This window comes from Balaenoptera borealis (assembly GCF_965194805.1).
Source record: "Balaenoptera borealis genome assembly, chromosome: 14".
In the NCBI taxonomy this organism is placed as follows: domain Eukaryota; kingdom Metazoa; phylum Chordata; class Mammalia; order Artiodactyla; family Balaenopteridae; genus Balaenoptera; species Balaenoptera borealis.
The window spans coordinates 73,029,268-73,047,746 of record NC_138875.1 but is presented as its reverse complement, the minus strand read 5'-3'; the positions used below and the strand labels follow the sequence as shown (position 1 = coordinate 73,047,746).

At 43.4% G+C, this 18,479-nt stretch overlaps 1 protein-coding gene across 1 annotated transcript in view; it reads right to left on the bottom strand.

Moving 5' to 3' along the window:
* ACACB (acetyl-CoA carboxylase beta) overlaps positions 1-18,479 on the bottom strand; it is a 142,921-nt gene that overhangs the window by 112,286 nt on the left and 12,156 nt on the right. The window lies entirely within an intron of this gene.

Here is an 18,479-nt window from a genome sequence, read left to right as displayed (position 1 = left end):
AGTGTCCAGATTATGATTTCTAAGTATATTTCCTACTAAAAGGAACCAGGACCCCTTGGAGAAATGGCTGACTCCAGGGCTGGGGCAGAAATGTAAACACAGAAGGCACCACCTGAATGGGCTTCCCTGCCAAAGAAAAGATATTTGGGGCCATAAAAAGATGACAACTGCAGTGGATTGAAATACATCAAATATATTTTCAAAAATCATGAGGTCATAATGTTACTCAAAACAAACACAAAAACCACCTCATTGACACATTGGAAGGTTGCCATGGCACCACTTATTACTTTGGAAATTGACTTACAAAAGAAGGGGTGTAATCAAGCATTTATCCTGCCTTTCCTATAGGAAAAGACCCTGTATATTTCAAGGTTACCAAACGGTGGGTGAAAGTTGTAAGTTATAGCTAATAAACGCAGAAGGATTGGTAGAGGTAGAAAACCACCATCCACAATCAGCAACGAAATAAAATGTTTTAGGCTCTGACCATCAGTGGCTTGTAAAACCATCTGGTGAAAGGTTGATGGGGAATTTCACAATGGAGATCAGGCTGCCATCCCCAAACTCTCTGATGAGTCAACATCACTAAAAGTGGGATGACTATGGAGAGGGTGTGGAGAAAAGGGAATCCTCTTGCACTGTTGGTGGGAATGTAAACTGATACAGCTACTATGGAGAACAGTATGGAGGTTCCTTAAAAAACTAAAAATAGAATTACCATATGACCCACCAATCCCACTACTGGGCATATACCCAGAGAAAACCATAATTCAAAAAGACACATGCACCCCAATGTTCATTGCAGCACTATTTACAATAGCCAGGTCATGGAAGCAACCTAAATGCCCATCGAGAGACGAATGGATAAAGAAGATGTGGTGTATCTATACAATGGAATATTACTCAGTCATAAAAAGGAACGAAATTGGGTCATTTGTAGAGACATGGATGGACCTAGGGACTATCATATACAGTGGAGTAAGCCAGAAAGAGAAAAACAAATATCGTATATTAACACATATATGTGGAATCTAGAAAAATGGTACAGATGAACTGATTTGCAAGGCAGAAATAGAGACGCAGATGTAGAGAACAAACGTATGGACACCAAGGGGGGAAAGCTGGGGGGGGATGAATTGGGAGACTGAGACTGATATATATACACTAATATGTATAAAATAGATAACTAATAAGAACCTGCTGTATGAAAAAATAAATAAAATAAAACTTTTTTTTAAAAAGTGGGATGACTAGACATTCTGTTCTAGTCATGTGACATGACACAATGCACTGCATTTGGACCTGAGTTGATTCAAACCTCTAGACTTAATACTTATTAAGAGGGACAGAGGATGAGTTCCCTGGTGGCCTAGTGGTTGGATTCTGGGCTTTCACTACCATGGCCTGGGCTCAGTCCCTGGTCGGGGAACTGAAATCCTGCAAGCCGCACAGTGCGGCCAAAAAAAAAAAAAAGGAGGCACAGAGGAACGTGCTAAAAGACACTTGGAGGATGCTTAATCAGCCAAATCCAGGATGGGGAGAATTCTACAGGACAAATGACTCCATTTCTTCAATAAGTAACTGGCATTTAATAATGCTGGTGATTATTATAGATTAAAAGAGACAACAGGACGTTTTGTGGGTCCCGATTTGAACAGAACAACCTCAAAGACACCTTTGAGACAACTGGAGGACACTGAGCATGAGCTGGATACTAGGTTAAGGAAATAGCATTAATTGTGCTGGAGGTATGGGCCTTCCCTGGTGGTCCAGTGGGTAAGACTCCGCGCTCCCAATGCAGGGGGCCTGGTTTTGATCCCTGGTCAGGGAACTAGATCCCACTTGCATGCTGCAACTAAGAGTCCGTATGCCCTAACTAAGAAGCCCGCATGCTGCAACTGAAAGATCCCTCATGCCACAACTAAAAAGATCCTGTGTGCTGCAGCTAAGACCCAGTGCAGCCTAAATAAATAAATAAATAATTGTGCTGGAGGTAGATCATCATGGCAATGGCTTTTTTAAAAAAGTCCTCATAGGGCTTCCCTGGTGGCACGGTGGTTAAGAATCCGCCTGCCAATGAAGGGGACACAAGTTCAAGTCCTGGTCCGGAAAGATCCCACATGCCATGGAGCAACTAAGCCTGTGCGCCACAACTACTGAGCCTGCGCTCTAGAGCCCACGTGCCACAACTACTGAAGCCCGCGTGCCTAGAGCCCAAGCTCCGCAACAAGAGAAGCCACCACAATGAGAAGCCCACGCACCACAACGAAGAGTAGTCCCCGCTCGCCACAACTAGAGAAAGCCCGTGCACAGCAACGAAGACCCAATGCAGCCAAAAATAAATAAATAAATAAATTTTAAAACTCCTCATCTCTTTTAGAGATATGTAATAAAGTATTTATCTGGCTCTGAGATTTGCTTGAAAATACTCCAGAAAACAGAACTTGAGCTACTGATATGAGTATTCAGGGGGAAAGGTACTGATGTTTGCAATTTATAAGAAATGTGTAAGGGACTCCCCTGGTGGTCCAGTGGTTAAGACTCCACACTTCCACTGCAGGGGGCACGGGTTCGATCCCTGGTCAGGGAACTAAGATCCTGCATGCTGCGTGGTGCGGCCAAAAAGAAAAAAAAAAGAAATGTGTAAAAAGTGTATGTAGGGAAAAAGACATGTGACCAAGCAAACAGGGTAAATTGGGTTTTTTAAAAATTATTTTAAAATTAATTTATTTTATTTTTGGCTGCGTTGGATCTCCGTTGCTGTGCGTGGGCTTTCTCTAGTTGCCGCAAGCAGGGGTTACTCTTCATTGCAGTGCTCGGGCTTCTCTTTGCAGCGGCTCCTCTTGTTGCGGAGCACGGGCTCTAGGTGTGTGGGCTTCAGTAGTTGTGGCTCGCGGGCTCTAGAGCGCAGGCTCAGTAGTTGTGGCGCACGGGCTTAGTTGCTCCACGTCATGTGGGATCTTCCCAGACCAGGGCTCGAATCCGTGTCCCCTGCACTGGCAGGCGGATTCTTAGCCACTGCGCCACCAGGGAAGTCCTGAGTAAATTGTTAATGGCAGAATCTAAGTGGTGGGTTTATGGGTGCTTGCTGTAAAATTCTTTCAACGTTGTTGTATGTCTGAAAATGTTCATAATAAAACTTTGGGAGGAAAATACAGGGGAAAAGGTGTATGTGTGAGTAGGAGAAACTAGAAGAGCAGAAAGTCGATAGTTATTGAAGGTGGGTGGTGAATATGCAGCAGCTTGTTGTGCTATTCACTCTACCTCTGAATGTGTTTTTCAAAAAAGTTAATTTTCTATACTAAAAAGTTTAAAAACACATAAAGCAAGATGTAAGGCACCCAGCCTGCTGGTTAGAACCTGAATACCAGTAGTTAATACTTACTAATACTAACTATGTGTCAGGCTCTGTACTGAGCATTTTCTTTCTTTTTTTTTTCTTTTCTTTTTTGTAATTGAAGTGTAGTTGATTTACAATGTTATGTTAGTTTCCGGTGTACAGCAAAGTGAATCAGTTATATATATATATATAAACTGATTATATATAATCAGTTTATATATATATATACAGACATAAGGGAAGGGATGTCAATTATATATTATATAATTATATAAGGATGTCAATTATATAATCAGTTATATATATATTCTTTTTCAGATTCTTTTCTATTAAAGGTTATTACAAGATATTGAATATATTTCCCTGTGCTATACAGTAGGTCCTTGTTCTTTATTTATTCTCTATATAGTACATATCCCAAACTCTTAATTTATCCCTCCCCCACCCTTCCCCTTTGGTAACCATGTTTTCTGTGTCTGTGAGCCTATTTGTTTTGTAAATAAGTTCATTTGTATCATTCTTTTAGATTCCACATATAAGTGATATCATATGATATTTGTCTTTGTCTGACTTACTTCACTTAGTTTTAAAATCTCTAGGTCCATCCGTGTTGCTGCAAATGGCATTATTTCATTCTTTTTATATGTACCACATCTTTTTTTAATAGATCTTTATTGGAGTATAACTGCTTCACAATACTGTGTTAGTTTCTGTTGTACACCAAAGTGAATCAGCCATATGCATACACATGTCCCCATATCTCCTCCCTCTTGCGTCTCCCTCCCACCCTCCCTATCCCATCCCTCTAGGTCATCGCAAAGCACGGAGCTGATCTCCCTGTGCTATGCTGCTGCTTCCCACTAGCTAACTATTTACAATAGCCAGGACATGGAACCAACCTAAATGTACCACATCTTTATCCATTCCTTTGTCAGTGAACATTTAGGTTGCTTCCATGTCTTAGCTATTGTAAATAGTGCTGCTTTGAACATTGGGGTGCACGGATCTTTTTGAATTAGAGTTTTCATCTTTTCTGGATATATGCCTTGTATTGAGCATTTTCTAATCATGACCTCACTCTGCCTTGTGAGATCAGTGTCACCAGAAGCCAGATTTTATTGAGGAAGAAACCCAGGGTTTGAGAAGTTAAACTCGCCCAAGGGGACATCCTCAGTAGCGCAGTGGTTAAGAACCTGCCTGCCAATGCAGGAGCCACAGGTTCGAGCCCTGGTCCAGGAAGATCCCACATGCCGCGGAGCAACTAAGCCCGTGCGCCACAACTACTGAGCCTGCATGCCACAACTACTGAGCCTGCATGCCACAACTTCTGAGCCCGTGTACCACAGCTACTGAAGCCCATGCTCTGCAACAAGAGGAGCCACCACAATGAGAAGCCCGCACACCACAACGAAGAGTAGCCCCCGCTCACTGCAACTAGAGAAAGCTTGTGCACAGCAACGAAGACCCAAGCCAAAAAACAAAAAAAACTCGCCCAAGGTCATGCTGGCAGTGAGCAGCTGAACTGAATTTGCACTGCTTCCCATGGTCCACGTGGCCCTGGTGATCTGGCCACACTGGTCCCCTTCAGTCCCGCAGGCATTGGCCCATGTTCTAGAATGCTCTTCCCTTCCCTGCCTCCTTCCGCCTCCTGGCATGGTTATCTCTTGCTCCTTTTTTTTTGTCTTTGGCTCCAGTGTTCCCCCCCCACTCCCCAAAACTTGCCCTGACCCCCTATGGGTCTGTCTTATTCTCTATGACACATCCCTTCTCTTATGTCAATTATCACCTGCTGAAATTACACCATATTTTCACTCATACTCTCATCCATCTGCCCCAGTGGCATGTAAGCTTCCTGAGGACTAGGACCGGCTTTGTCTTGCTCTCCACTCCCCAGTGCAGTGCCTCACACACGGAAGGGTCGGTAAGTACCTCTTGGATGCATGGATGCCCGCACCTGGCTCAAGTGTGTCTGATGGCCCAGCCCTCCTGCCTCCCGGGACAGTCCTCCTGCCCCAAGGGTGTGAGTGTCAAGTTGAGGCGCGGGGCAACCACCCGGACGGGCACCCTGCTCCCCCTCCCTGTGACATAAGGGACTGCAGGAGACAGCGCACCCAGAACGCCCAGCATCTGCTCTGTGCCCTCACGGCTCCCGGTCCTCGCCCTCCTGGCACTCATCACGGCGTGTAGTCGTGTGTGAGGTCACTGTAACGTGCATACCTGTCTCCCCGCCTTGAAAGTCAATTCTGGGAGGGTAGCCGGGGCCTGAAACCCAAGTCTACCCAGATTTAATCTTTCCCCACCCCTTTCCTAGCAAGCAGGCATCTGAAAAAATGACTCTGGAAATAGGGCTCTTCGGTAGATCCGGTGTAGACACAGGGGGAAGAACATAGCAGTTCCTCAAGAAACCAATGAAATTGCTGAATAATAATAAAGGCTAATATTTGTTGCACACTTACTACCTACCAGGCATTATGCTGCATAGTTTACATTTATCATCCCTTTAAAGGTCTGCAAAAACTCTATGAAGGATGTACTCCTGCCTCGCAAATGGAGATGAGGTGCAGGGGGGCAGTCTGTTGCCCAAGGTCACATCGTCAAGTGGCAGGTCGGAGACCTGAGTTGGGCTGTCCAGCTGCTGTGTGTGCGTGTCTGTGTGTGTGTGCACGCGCACGTGTGTTTTCTCCATCCCTTCTCCTATACCCAGCTCCACCCAAAGCTGAGTTAGTGCAATCGTCTGTTAGCAGATCTCCTTGTTCCAATCCATCCAGAGCCCTGGGAGCCTGAGCTCCGTATACTCACACACACACACACACACACACACGCACACACACAGCCTTTGAACCCTGCTCAGGAGTTCAAGGCTGGAATCTTATCCTTCCACGATCCTGCCTCCCAGGATTCTTGAAAGGAAGGGAGGAAGGCATTAAATTGTTCCATGCTTCTCAAGAGGTGGCTGTGCGGTACAAAAGACAGTCCCCATCCTTGCCAAATCCCAAAGTCACATCCTGGAGAGTCCCACTGCATGTGAGCACAGGAAAGGCTCTGACAAGTCCTGCTGGAAAGGGTCTGGATTCCTCACAGGCAGCCCAATGTTTCCTGAACTGCTTGGAACCAGAGGAGTTTTTCCACGTTGCACCGGTTATTCCACAGCAGGAGGGCTCCGAAAGCCCCACTTTATTGGGAGTGTGGAAATAAGAGAGCACAGCTTTCCTTATAACAGAGTGGAGGAAGCCTGCTAAGAGAGGCGTTTCCGACAACCGATTATTCTAGTTAGTACTGGAGCCTGTGACTGATTTACTTGTAAATAGAAAGGAGGGTGTGTTCAAGGTTTCCCTCTAATATCACTGTCACTCATGATTTAATTTGATTTGAAGAGGTGGCGCTTTAGTGAGTCCAAAAGGACTGGCACAAAACCCCCGAAGAGTGTGCTTGTTTTCCTGGGGCCCCAGCACAGGTCGGGGTGGCTAATGTGTGCTGGGTACCCCAGAGGGGCAGACAGCGGGACTTCTGATGTGGGAGTGACCTGGGTGGAGGCTCTGACATTTGTCACCTGACTGACCTGAGCCTGTCACCCAAATTCTCCAAACCTTGGTTTCCTGCTCTGTGAAAAGGAGTAAATAATATCTCCTTACCAGGAGTGTCCTTGTGGGTAAACACCTGGCACATGCCAACCACTCAGTAATCCATACCTCAGTTTCCTTGCTGTACCCAGCAGCCCTGGATCCCTAGAATAATGGAACATAGACTATCTTCCTGGAGAATCATCTTACTCTATGGTAATAAGCTTACTGTTATAATAACAAAGAGATCTATTAGAACAGAATGTGAACTGTACATGAAGTTTTCAGATAAAATGCAAGATTTCTGACCATGCTTCCAGGCTTCCCCAAGGAACAGATACACTCCTCCGAAGTAAGATCCCTGAGTCAAAATGCGGAGGAAGCTTTAGAATAAGGTATCCCAATGTTTCTACGGGGATAAGACTTTGAGGAAACTCCATTTCAAAAGATTAAAATGTTTATTTCCCCATAAAGATCAAGTATCTCAGAATTCCCTGGTGGCGCAGTGGTTGAGAATCCACCTGCCAATGCAGGAGCCACAGGTTCAAGCCCTGGTTCGGGAAGATCCCACATGCCGCAGAGCAACTAAGCTCGTGTGCCACAACTACTGAGCCTGCGCTCTAGAGCCTGTGAGCCACAACTACTGAGCCCACGTGCCACAACTACTGAAGCCTGTGTGCCTAGAGCCCGTGCTCCACAAGAAGAGAAGCCACCACCATGAGAAGCCCGCGCACCGCAACGAAGAGTAGCCCCCGCTTGCTGCAACTAGAGAAGGCCTGTGCGCAGCAACAAAGACCCAACACAGCCATAAATAAATAAATAAATAAATTTATTTTTTAAAAAAAGATCAGGTATCTCATATAACATCATACTCTAAATTCTGTCTCAGATCTGAAGGTGATTAGAGTCTGAGGGAGTTTACATGACACCAGAGCAGGAGCAAATAAAACTCTTTTGCATTAATATAAAATGCCTTCAAAAGAGCTCTTCAAATAACGTCACGATTTGGGGATGTTTGCACCTCTGATCACCTGACTTAGGATTGGCTGGGTCTTTCCATTTAAAATCTGGAGAAGTCAGCAAAGAAATCACATCTTGTAAAGATCCCCCAAGACACTGTTAGAAGGAAAAATTATTTAAAACAATGTCTATACCTTTCAGCTTTTAAACTAAAAGACCTGCTTCCCGGGAACTCCCCCTCAGTCCTGCCTGTTTATGTTAAAATAACAGTAATGATTGACGTGAGAGATATGATTATGCACACAGTGAATGCCCAGAACAAAAGGTCTGAAGGAAACAAGTTCTGGGAAGCTTTATACCAAACTGTGCCTTGTAAAAGGTAAGGGGATAGTGCCTCCCCCGAGGAGGGACAGACAGAGGATGGTTCAAGAAGACGCCTCATTTTACTTTGTGCTGTTTCAAGACTTTTACTTCGTACTAGGCTTTTTAAAAATGAAAGAAAATTGTGTCTTTCTAGCAACAGAGGACCACCAGAAATGCTTTACTCTCAGAGTCTGCTGTTTTTAAAAAAAACGAGCAACAGTCTGAGAGATTGGACATCTATAAGAAACAGAATTCTCTTCTTGAAGACAGAAGCTTTGGGGGCCAAAATCTCCCAGAGTTGCCTTGTAGGTAAAACTAAAGCCTAAACTATTTTGGTGTGTGAAGCTGATGAAAGTTTGCACTGGGATCCCCGGCAACATAACCATTTATAGAAGCAAAGAAAAGGTCCTTCATCTACATTACATTTCGAGCCCTTTACATCAGCTTCCCTCAAACAGCCGCGCCTCTGTGCCCGCATGCAAGCCTCTGTCCAGGGGCTGCCCTCACTATGTGTTAAATTCCTATTCACATGGATGCTGGCTGTATGGTCAGTGACCCCAGGGAGGGGGGGGGAACTCACTTACCACTATCTCTTCACCTTTTCTTTCCCCATGTCCTCTCAATTGTGCGTTCAGGCTGAGGTTTTCCGGGTTCCCTGTTAGCCGAGGACCTGAATCTCAGCCAGCTAGCTGCTCACTGCCGTGACTGTAAATGTCACTTTTAGATTAACTGGCCCCTGCCATTTAAAAATATCCCCAGAGCGCTTAACTTTCAAGACTCTGAAGAGGAGGCATAACCCAGGTGAAGTGGGAGCAGTTCTGCCTCCCTCCTTTTAGTCCCATCACTTGCTTTATTTCAAAATCCCTAGATACCTAAGCCACGGCGCAGCTAAAGTCCAAGCTGTCGTCAGCAATACAAAGTCATTCTGGCCCTCCTGTGACATGCTGAAAATTAACCCCGTGCAGGTTGTTGAGTGTTTGAGAAATGGCTTCTGGAACAAGCCCACAGAGAAGGCTCGAATGGGTTAAGGTGATCATTATCAAAAACTCTTCTGGCTTCTCTCCCCGGAAGAGATTTTGTAAAACCCTCTCAAGGAAGACGCCACTCGATGAAATGCTTCCTATTTTTCCGGACTTGTGGGGGAAAAAGACAGAAACAAAACAGCTCCGTTCCCAGCCAGGGTCAGCTGGCTCTCGCTCGGGCTGGCGGGGAAGACAGAAATCCAGCCTATGGCCACAGTGACAGAGCGTTCTACAGATCGGGGAGAGCCAGAGGCATGTAGGATAAAGGTCACGTCCAGGTCCAAGCCAGAGCGGGGAAAGCAGAGGCCACACAAAAGGGCATTGCAACAACCGATGGGAACATACTGTATAGAGCAGGGAACTCTACCTAATGCACTGTGGTAACCTAAATGGTAGGGAAGCCCAAAAAGGAGGGGATATCTGTACGTGTATGGCGGATTCATTTTGTTGTGCAGTGGTTGTGCTTTACAACATTGTAAAGCAACCATACTCCAATAAAAATTTTTTTTAAAGGGGGGGTGGCATTGCATTGTGCTCCAAGAAAAGCTAAGGGGACCGCAGTTCAGTTGCTTCGCAAGTGGAAAAATCCGTAAGGGCCCTGAACTGATGCAAAAATGATTTCAGTGGTGACTGTGCAGGCGCAGCCTTCACCATGCCAGAGCAACTTCATTTCTGGGCTTGTTTTCCAAGAAGGAAGAGTTATCAAATAGTGGACTTCTCGGAATTTTCTTCATTGGACTTGTAAGCAGGAAGCATATTTCTCACCTGCTGCCGTGTCCTCTTGGAGCCTGGGTATCACAGCAGGAGCCTGGGAGAGCAGCACACGTGTTTTATAGGAGCTGGGGATGAAATAATGCAGCTCGAGGACTCAGCCGATGATGGTGCTTAGATTATTTATCAAGCCTACTTCACTCTAGAGTAGCTCATACAATCCTTTGGAAGAAGCATCTCTCAAAATATAGACATGGTCTCCTATGTCTCCGGGGAGAGCCATCTGTGACTCAGGGAAATTTTGTAACACCCCATTGAAAATCCCTCCTCGATGACTCCAAATAATTGTGATCTGGGCAGAGTGTCAGGAGTGGTAAGGCTATTGGGCTTTGAAATCAGGTTGACTTGAGTTTGAATCCTTGCTCTGTTACCTGTGGCTTTGGGCAAATGGCCAAGCCTGTTTCTTCATCTAATTACTTCACCATATGGTTGAGAAAATTAAATGAAATGGTGTGCACTGAACCTCTAGCGTGGTGGCTTGCTCATAACAGGCACTTAATATATTTTTTTAATGAAATTCCTTTTTCTCAAAAGACTAGAAACATTTCCCCCTCCTGCTCCACACACACAGATAAAGAACTCTTTCTGTGGCTCTGTTCTCCCTGGACACTCTGTTTATGGCATAGCATTTTCTAGAAGCCAGATCCCCCCTTCATCACCCCAAATACCACTAACTGAGAGGGACACAAGGACACAGGAAGTACACAATTGAGGAGCAATGTATTGATCTCTCGGGATGCCCCTCTCACGAATATTTGCATTTCCAAACATACTGCAGAAACTTAAAAACTGGTTCCCACTGAGATCAAACAAGGTCATTTACCAGGACCCTCCTTCAAGTAGCCCAGAGCCCCCACCAGTTCTTTCTTGTACGCCTTGAAGCTTTGACAAGGATGAAAAGCCACTGTCACACACACAGACACCAAAAAGTTTGCTTCTCCAATCCAAAACTCTTAAGACTTTTTATACCAGGAGCAAACTGAAGCCGAAGAGTAATTTTAAGAGGGAAAGAATGTATTGTCTAATAATGAAAGCATACCCACAACACGCTAAAGTTTAAAAAAAAAACTCACATTCCCTGACCTTGCCCCGCTGGACTTAAGTCACAAACAAGATAGTAGCTTTCACACGATTAATTTATAACTTGGGGTTCCCGGAACAACATTTTGCATAACTGAGTGTCTCGTGTTTCCAAAAGCCCTCAGCAGATAGACACTGCTCTCCTTGCCTGAGAAGGGAATCATTTGTTGGCTGGGCTCTCACGGGCTCCCACAGCAAGCCACGAGGAACTGGCCAGGCAGTGGGAGGACGCAACAGATGGGCCCCATCACTGCTGCCATCTGAGTGGAAGCACGAGTACAGGGAGCCAAAATCTGGGCCCGTGTTGCCTGTTTTCCTATGGCTCCCGGGCTAAGAGTGGTTTTTACATTTGTTAGATGCTTTATTAAAAAAATCAAAAGATTGTGACACTCACAAATCATATTAAATGCCAATTTCAGTGTCCATAAAGTTTTATTGGAACACAGCCACACCATTCATTTACATTTGTACGTGTCAATGAAGAGTTGAGTATTTCCCAGAGACGGGATGACTGCAAAGCCTAAAATATTTACTATCTGACCCTTTATAGAAAATGTATGCTGATCCCTGCCCTACAAAGCCAAGACTGTCTTTGTGAAAATTAGTAAGAGGAAACCTCAACTGAAATTGGAAGGCCTGTAGAGGGAGCTCTCACACCCTCCCATTCCTCATCAATTACCCCAAACAGGAAGCCATCAATTACAGATCCCAACCAGAAGAGACATACCTAGCGCTCCCAAATACAACTACTTTACTACTCCAGCAGGAGGAAGATTTTCTTCCCGCCCAGTAACAAGCCCAGCCAATGGAAATGGCCACAGCTCAGCCAATGAGAAGCTGTTATCACCTGAACTCTTACTTTCCTCCAATGAACTTTCACTTTTCTCTTGTTGATGATTTCCTTGTCCCACCCTCCTTTCTATAAAAACCTGCCGTTTTGTACAACTGAAGTATCTCTCTGCTTGCTAGATGAGATGCTGCCAGATTTGTGAATCATTTAATAAAGCCAATTAGATCTTCAAATTTACTCAGTTGAAATTTGTTGTCTAACAGATTGGTGGCAGTGAGGGGATCCAAAGCAAATTCCTGATGACATTCGGGGACAATGAGAAATGGTTTGAGTTCAGTCTTTCTTGCCGTTTGCGAGGGCCATTGGCAAGTTCCCCTCTGTTTGGGCTCCACCCTCTTTGCGTCCAAGCTCCCAACCCAATTGGCTTTCCTTTACAGGGCAGGTCAGCTTGAGCTGGCAGATAGTTCTACCTGAAGCTAAGTCCCTAGCCTTTAAGACTACAATTTCCCAGATGGAAAAATCCCAGCCCTTAAACTCCGTTCTGGATTCCACTTTGGGAACTGCTAACAGCTTAGTCTACAATTCCCCATTTATTTGCAATCCTCCCCCAGATTCCACCTTGGGAACTCCTGGTAGCAGCTGCAACTCATTTGTTTGGAATCAACCCACAGTCCTCATTCTTTGGGGCCTGGAGGTTAAACCCTTTCCCCACTCCCCAGATTATTAGTGAGGCTCCAAGAAACCCAAAAACTTAGCTAAAAGAAACAGATCCTTTATATCCAAAGAGGTGAGCTCACCACCTTCCCACACACCTGCTTATTTTGTCTAAGAACTGTGGTCCCAGACGCTGTAGATATCTACAAAAATGGCAAAGTCTTAATAAAGACTACATAGAATTACAATGGCCATCCTGGGGAACGTTCCAGTCAGACAAGATTGTTCATTTAAGAAATACGCTAGATTAAAAAAAAAAAAAAAAGAAAAGAAATACGCTAGAGAGAAAGGGATCCCAAGTTGAACAGACAGATGGGATACCTATTTTAAATGGTATGCGGAAGCTACCAAAATGCTTCAGGATTCCAAAATAGTTTCATTGGAAGATTCATTGCAAAAGGATAATCTTAAAAATTAAAGATGCAAAAGGTATCTAAAACAACACCTAGGCCTCCCCCTTTTCACCCTATTAGCAGTTCATTATCAAAACACTGGCCCAGGAACTTCCCTGGTGGTCCAGTGGTTAAGACTCCGAGCTCCCAATGCAGGGGGCCCAGGTTCACTTCCCTGGTCAGGAACTAGATCCCGCATGGCGCAACAAAGATCCCGAGTACCCCAACTAAGATCCGAGGCAGCCAAATAAATAAATAAATATATAAATAAATAAATATTAAAAAGAAAAAACACTGGCAGAGAACTTGATGTCTCAATTGTAATCACCTGGGACAGTGGGAAAGTGGTTGTCCTTAAAACTTTATGCAAATTCTTCAACATCAACTTAAATACCCCCATATGGGCCCCTCTCAAAGTTGACGGGACGCTGAGGGATTTTCTGGTAAACTGCTGTGTTATTCCCTTTAACAGCCAAGGGGAAACTACAAATACAATTCATGGGGTTGTTCACACTGCCAGTAGTATTTACTGTTTGCCCTGGCTAAAACTTGACAAGATGTTTGAAAGGATTCAATAACTTTATGATCAGAAAATTGGAAGCTGATATTCAGAGCTTGATGTAATTTTTTTAGGCTCCTCCCCTAAGTCAAAATGAACTGTGTACCCAGAGAGAAAGAAACAGTCCAACAATAAGTGGAGGGGTCTGTCAATCCTTTTTGCCAATCCCCAAACCTCCCCTATTGTAATAGATCAGGACATTAGATATAGAACTGTCCTGCACAAAAGAAGGAAAACTTATAAAACCTGTTTGCATGTTTATATATTTGTATACATGTATATAAAGGTATCTAGATAGATATATAGAGAGATAAATAGGTAGATAGATATAGATATTAAATGTGAGATATTTTTCTACTTCTGGATGGTATTGCTAAAATTATTTTGTAAAAGAGCTCTATTTAGTTGGTTTGAAGGTCAGGCACTTTTAAAGATTGGGCATTCTAAATTCTCAGAAAAATAGAAACTAACCCAAATGCCTCATGTGATCTGGGATAATCTTCAGTAAATAAAAGCTAGTTTAAATTTGTTGGCTTAAATAAAACAGGCATGTCTTTAGAGTTTTTAGCATTAAATATAATACTTTTATTCTACCTAGGCTTACAAATTTGTCAACAAGAAAAATAACTCGGTATGATGAAATTTTCATAAGTAATCTAAACATAACTGCTAAGGGCAAGTAAATTAAATAAATGTAAGATAAAAGGTTTTTTAGGTGAACTTTTCAAATAAGTTTCCCAGATCTTTCCGGCAACCTGAAACTTTAGAATTTTGCTAAGTTAAATTAAATGATAGAAACTTATTGAATATATGGATCATTCCCTAGTTAAGATAAAATATTGAATATTAATTACTGATCATAGGTTTATCTGCTTTTGAATTCCCACTGCAGAGAAACGAAGTGGATCTATTAGTAAACATGTTTTAAGCCACACCAAAAAGCATGTTTCTATAAACTATTAAAAGTATTTATAAATTTGCCAAGCCACAGAATGCTAATATTAAAGACAGTTCATGATTACTTGCTTCTTAGTTTTCACTAGAAATTAAAGATTTCTCAGGGCTAAAAATTCTAACATGTTATTGAAACTACTAGAAATAATAAGGGAAACAACTCTGTATGCAAGGAAAGAAGGATGTGTTTTGGGTAAGAAAAGGCATGAAGAATGAAGATGCATTTCTGTTAAGGGAAGTGAGAGTAATTTTGTCGAAACTAGAACTTCTGCTTATGAAGGACAAATTTACCTTCTGTAGTCAAGTGGGTTAAAATTTGGATTGCTACCAGAATGGTTCTGGAAATAGGCTTATTATGTAAAACTAAAGCTTAATTTTCTTTCATCTGCTGACAGAACAAGTTTTCTGGGATTGTTGATCTGCTCCTGATAAAAGATTGTAAAAGCTTTTTCTTTAAAAGTAATCTGCCTAGAAAGCAAAGATTTTGTGTTTTATCACAGTCATCTCCTGTGCTCTTTGTCATCAGGTCCTTGGTTACTTAGGAAAACTGAGTCTTCTTCATATTAAAAGAGCTAAAGTTTTGCTAACAGCTGTATAACCTTCTATATTTGCCTGTTAAAATTATTTTTGTCACTTTGGTTAAATAGATAACTAAGTAATGTTTCACAGTGACCTGTGATCCTATCTAGGCAGTGTTTTTAAACCTTTTTTTTTTTTTTCATATTTTTAACAAGCTTCCCCAAATCAAATTCTAAATGAAGTCTTTTTGACCTGGAAGAAACTTCGGGATTTTCCCACAGGACCCCTGGAACTTACCAAAATATTTGTTAAACTAATTAGGCTTATTTGATATGTTAAATTACATGAGAAGCATTGTCAAACAAGAAATAGTACTAAACCTTTTTTTAAAAAAATATTTATTTATTTGGCTGCGCCAGTTCTTAGTTGCGGCATTCGGGATCTTCATTGCCGTGTGTGGGATCTTCGTCATGGCGTGCGGGATCTTTAGTTGCGGCATGCAGGCTCTTAGTCGTGGCATGCAGGCTCTTAGGTGCGGCATGTGGGATCTAGTTCCCTGACCAGGGATCAAACCCATGCCCCCTGCATTGGGAGTGCAGAGTCTTAACTGCTGGACCACCAGGGAAGTCCCCACTAAGCTTTTTTTATGTTGTGTTTGTACAGGTATGTAAGTGTTCCAGAAATTGTGTGAAATTCCTAGAAATCTGATAGGACCTGGTACAGTGATTATCACTTGTAATTCTAGTTATTATCTTAAAATGTTGTATGACATCCTCTGGGACCCCAATAGAAAATGGGCAACAAGTAAACGATCTTCTTACTGCTATTCTCTTACTTTCTGAAACTGCTGTCATCAAAATTAAGACTCACACTAAAAGGACTGAACCTGAGCATCAGGGAAATGTCCTGGATGGCTCTCGTGCAAAGGCAACAGCGACGGAATCTATAAAGATCGTAACACGTGTGGATGCAATCCGTTCTGCTTCCGCAAAACATCATCCCTCACTGCCAGACTTCTGCCATCCTGATGTCCTTGTAACATGGCAACAGTCTGCTCCTGAATCAGAGAAATTAAGGTGGGTAAACAATGGCTGTAAACTAAATGGTCAGGGCTCTTGGAAACCCAAGACGGCTGCCTGGTTCTTCCTGGAACCCTGGCAAATCCCTTTGTTTTTTGTGTTTACATTCCTTCACCCACCATAGTACATTTAAGATGACTCAAATTATGAATCACCATTGGTGGGGAGACGTCTACAAAACTGCAAAAACAGACTACCAACAATTCTGATCTGCCAGGTCCATAATCCTGGAAAAATTATTCTTGCTCCTGGAGCCCTGAGACCCTTGAACACCTGCAGCTGGACTTCATTCAACTGCCACTTGGCCTGGCTCCACCCTAGAAGTAATTTCAATGAAATCCCAAATGCCACTGTGTGTTTAAAGTGTTCCAAGGGCCTGTTTTATAAAGTGAGGGTACTAAACCCACCTAACCTTGTTCTTTGCTTCAATCTAACCCAACCCTGGGATGGGAAAATGAGGTCTCTCGAGTATCTATATAAGAAACTCTGTGGGGCAGCCAATGTAATCAGGCCATTTGTAAGCTTATTGACATACCCATGTATTTAGACAGCCTTTCAATATATAATAATACAGTATATGAGCCTTGGTTGAATGATGCTAATGCCTCTGTAACAATGAACGGGTCCACAGATACTGTCACTTATGCAGGAGCCTTATGCACACCTCCTGGCTACATCTTTGTATGTGAAAGTTTTGGTTTAGAACCATCTTTATGGTTCTGTGTAAAGATGGTTTTGTTATGTTGTTTTAAATTCTGTTCTGCATACTTGTTAAGTTTTCTACCTCCTGATTGTTGAACCTTAGTGAAAATGATGTGCTTAATGAGGTGATGCTAGCTCAGCACTTTGAGATGATTTCCAACGCTTACAACCTTGACAAAATACAGACTTGGGATAAGAAATGCCTGCGAGTTCTCCCTACTACTGTCTCTTGTTACTCAAATGTGGCCTCAGGCAGTTTCTGGTCCGTGCACTTTCCCTCCAGTGTGGGACATGACACCCAGAAAAGGTCTTTCCTGGCACCGAGGAGCGAAGGCTGAATTTGGAAAGCCTGTCTCTGGATCAGCGATGCTTTTGGAGAAATATCTTGATCAAAAGGCAGTAACTGAAAATTAATAAAAGGAAACCTCAACTAAAACTGGAGTTGGGAGGGCCTGGAGAGGGAGCTCTTATGCCCTCTGGTAACTGACTCTGGTCAATTACCCCAAAGTGTCAATCACAAACCCCAATGAGAAGCCACTGTCACTTGAACTGACTTTCCTCCAATGAACTTTCATTTTTTCGATGATTTCCTTGTCCCACCCTCCTTTCTACAAATGCCTTCCATTTTGTACAACCCCTCAGAGTATGTCTCTGCTAGATGAGATGCTGCTTGACTCATGAATCTTGTAATGATGCCAATTAGATCTTCATTTACTCAGCTGAACTTAACACCTTTTACAACATCTTTGCATACCCAGTGACCCAGTGCTATAATCATAGCAAATCTGAAAACATGTGAAAAAAAGTTACAACTACACAGGTAAAAGTTCCTCAAAATTAACCTTGTTTCTAAAAAATCAGTGACCGAATTTGTATTTCTTTTTCGGGGGCAGGGGTGGTCATAGACCATTTAAGATGCTGCTCTGTGTTCTGTTTAAAGTGTCACTACACTTCCAAGGTTCAATATAATTTCTTAAAAAATTAGTTTGCTTTTTAATTATTTGTGGTACCTCAGAGCTTTCTGCTTCCTCCCTACTCACAGCACTGCATTAGGAGATCGGTGTTAAAACCTCACTGATCAACATTATGCTCTCACTTCTTCTTTGGATGAAGGGAATCCGTTGGAACGCTTAGGGGAGGACCCCAAAGTTACCAGAGGGAAAACTGCAAATGCATCTTCGTGCTGATTTTGCACAATGTGGGATCATAAACACTTCTTTTCAGACGTGAGAAAACTCAGGCCCAGAGGGGAAGCAATCTTCTCAAGCAAGTTTCCAAATCCCTGCCCTCCTAAGAAACGCTTTAGACTGGATGTTCTCACTGGATGCAGTCCTTCTCGCCCACTTAAACCCAAGCACCCGCGTTCCCAAGACTTCTTTATTCTTTTTGCTCCCTTCATCAGACAGCAGGGGACGCCGACCTTTTCTCTGGATGTTCCGCCCCAGCTACTGGAGCCAAGTGCTGCCAGGTCAGTGGGCCACCATCAGGGGGTCTTCCCAGTGCCTTGGCCTCACACCTCAAGCCCAGAGAAGAGTCTGGAAAACTAGCTGAGGGAGGGGTGGGGGAAGCTGCCCTCGCACTGTCGCAGGGCTTGGCAGGACACGCAGCCATGGTGAGCATGCCAAGATCCGTGGAGAAATGCTTTTTCCAGTCCGACGTGGCTCCTTTAGG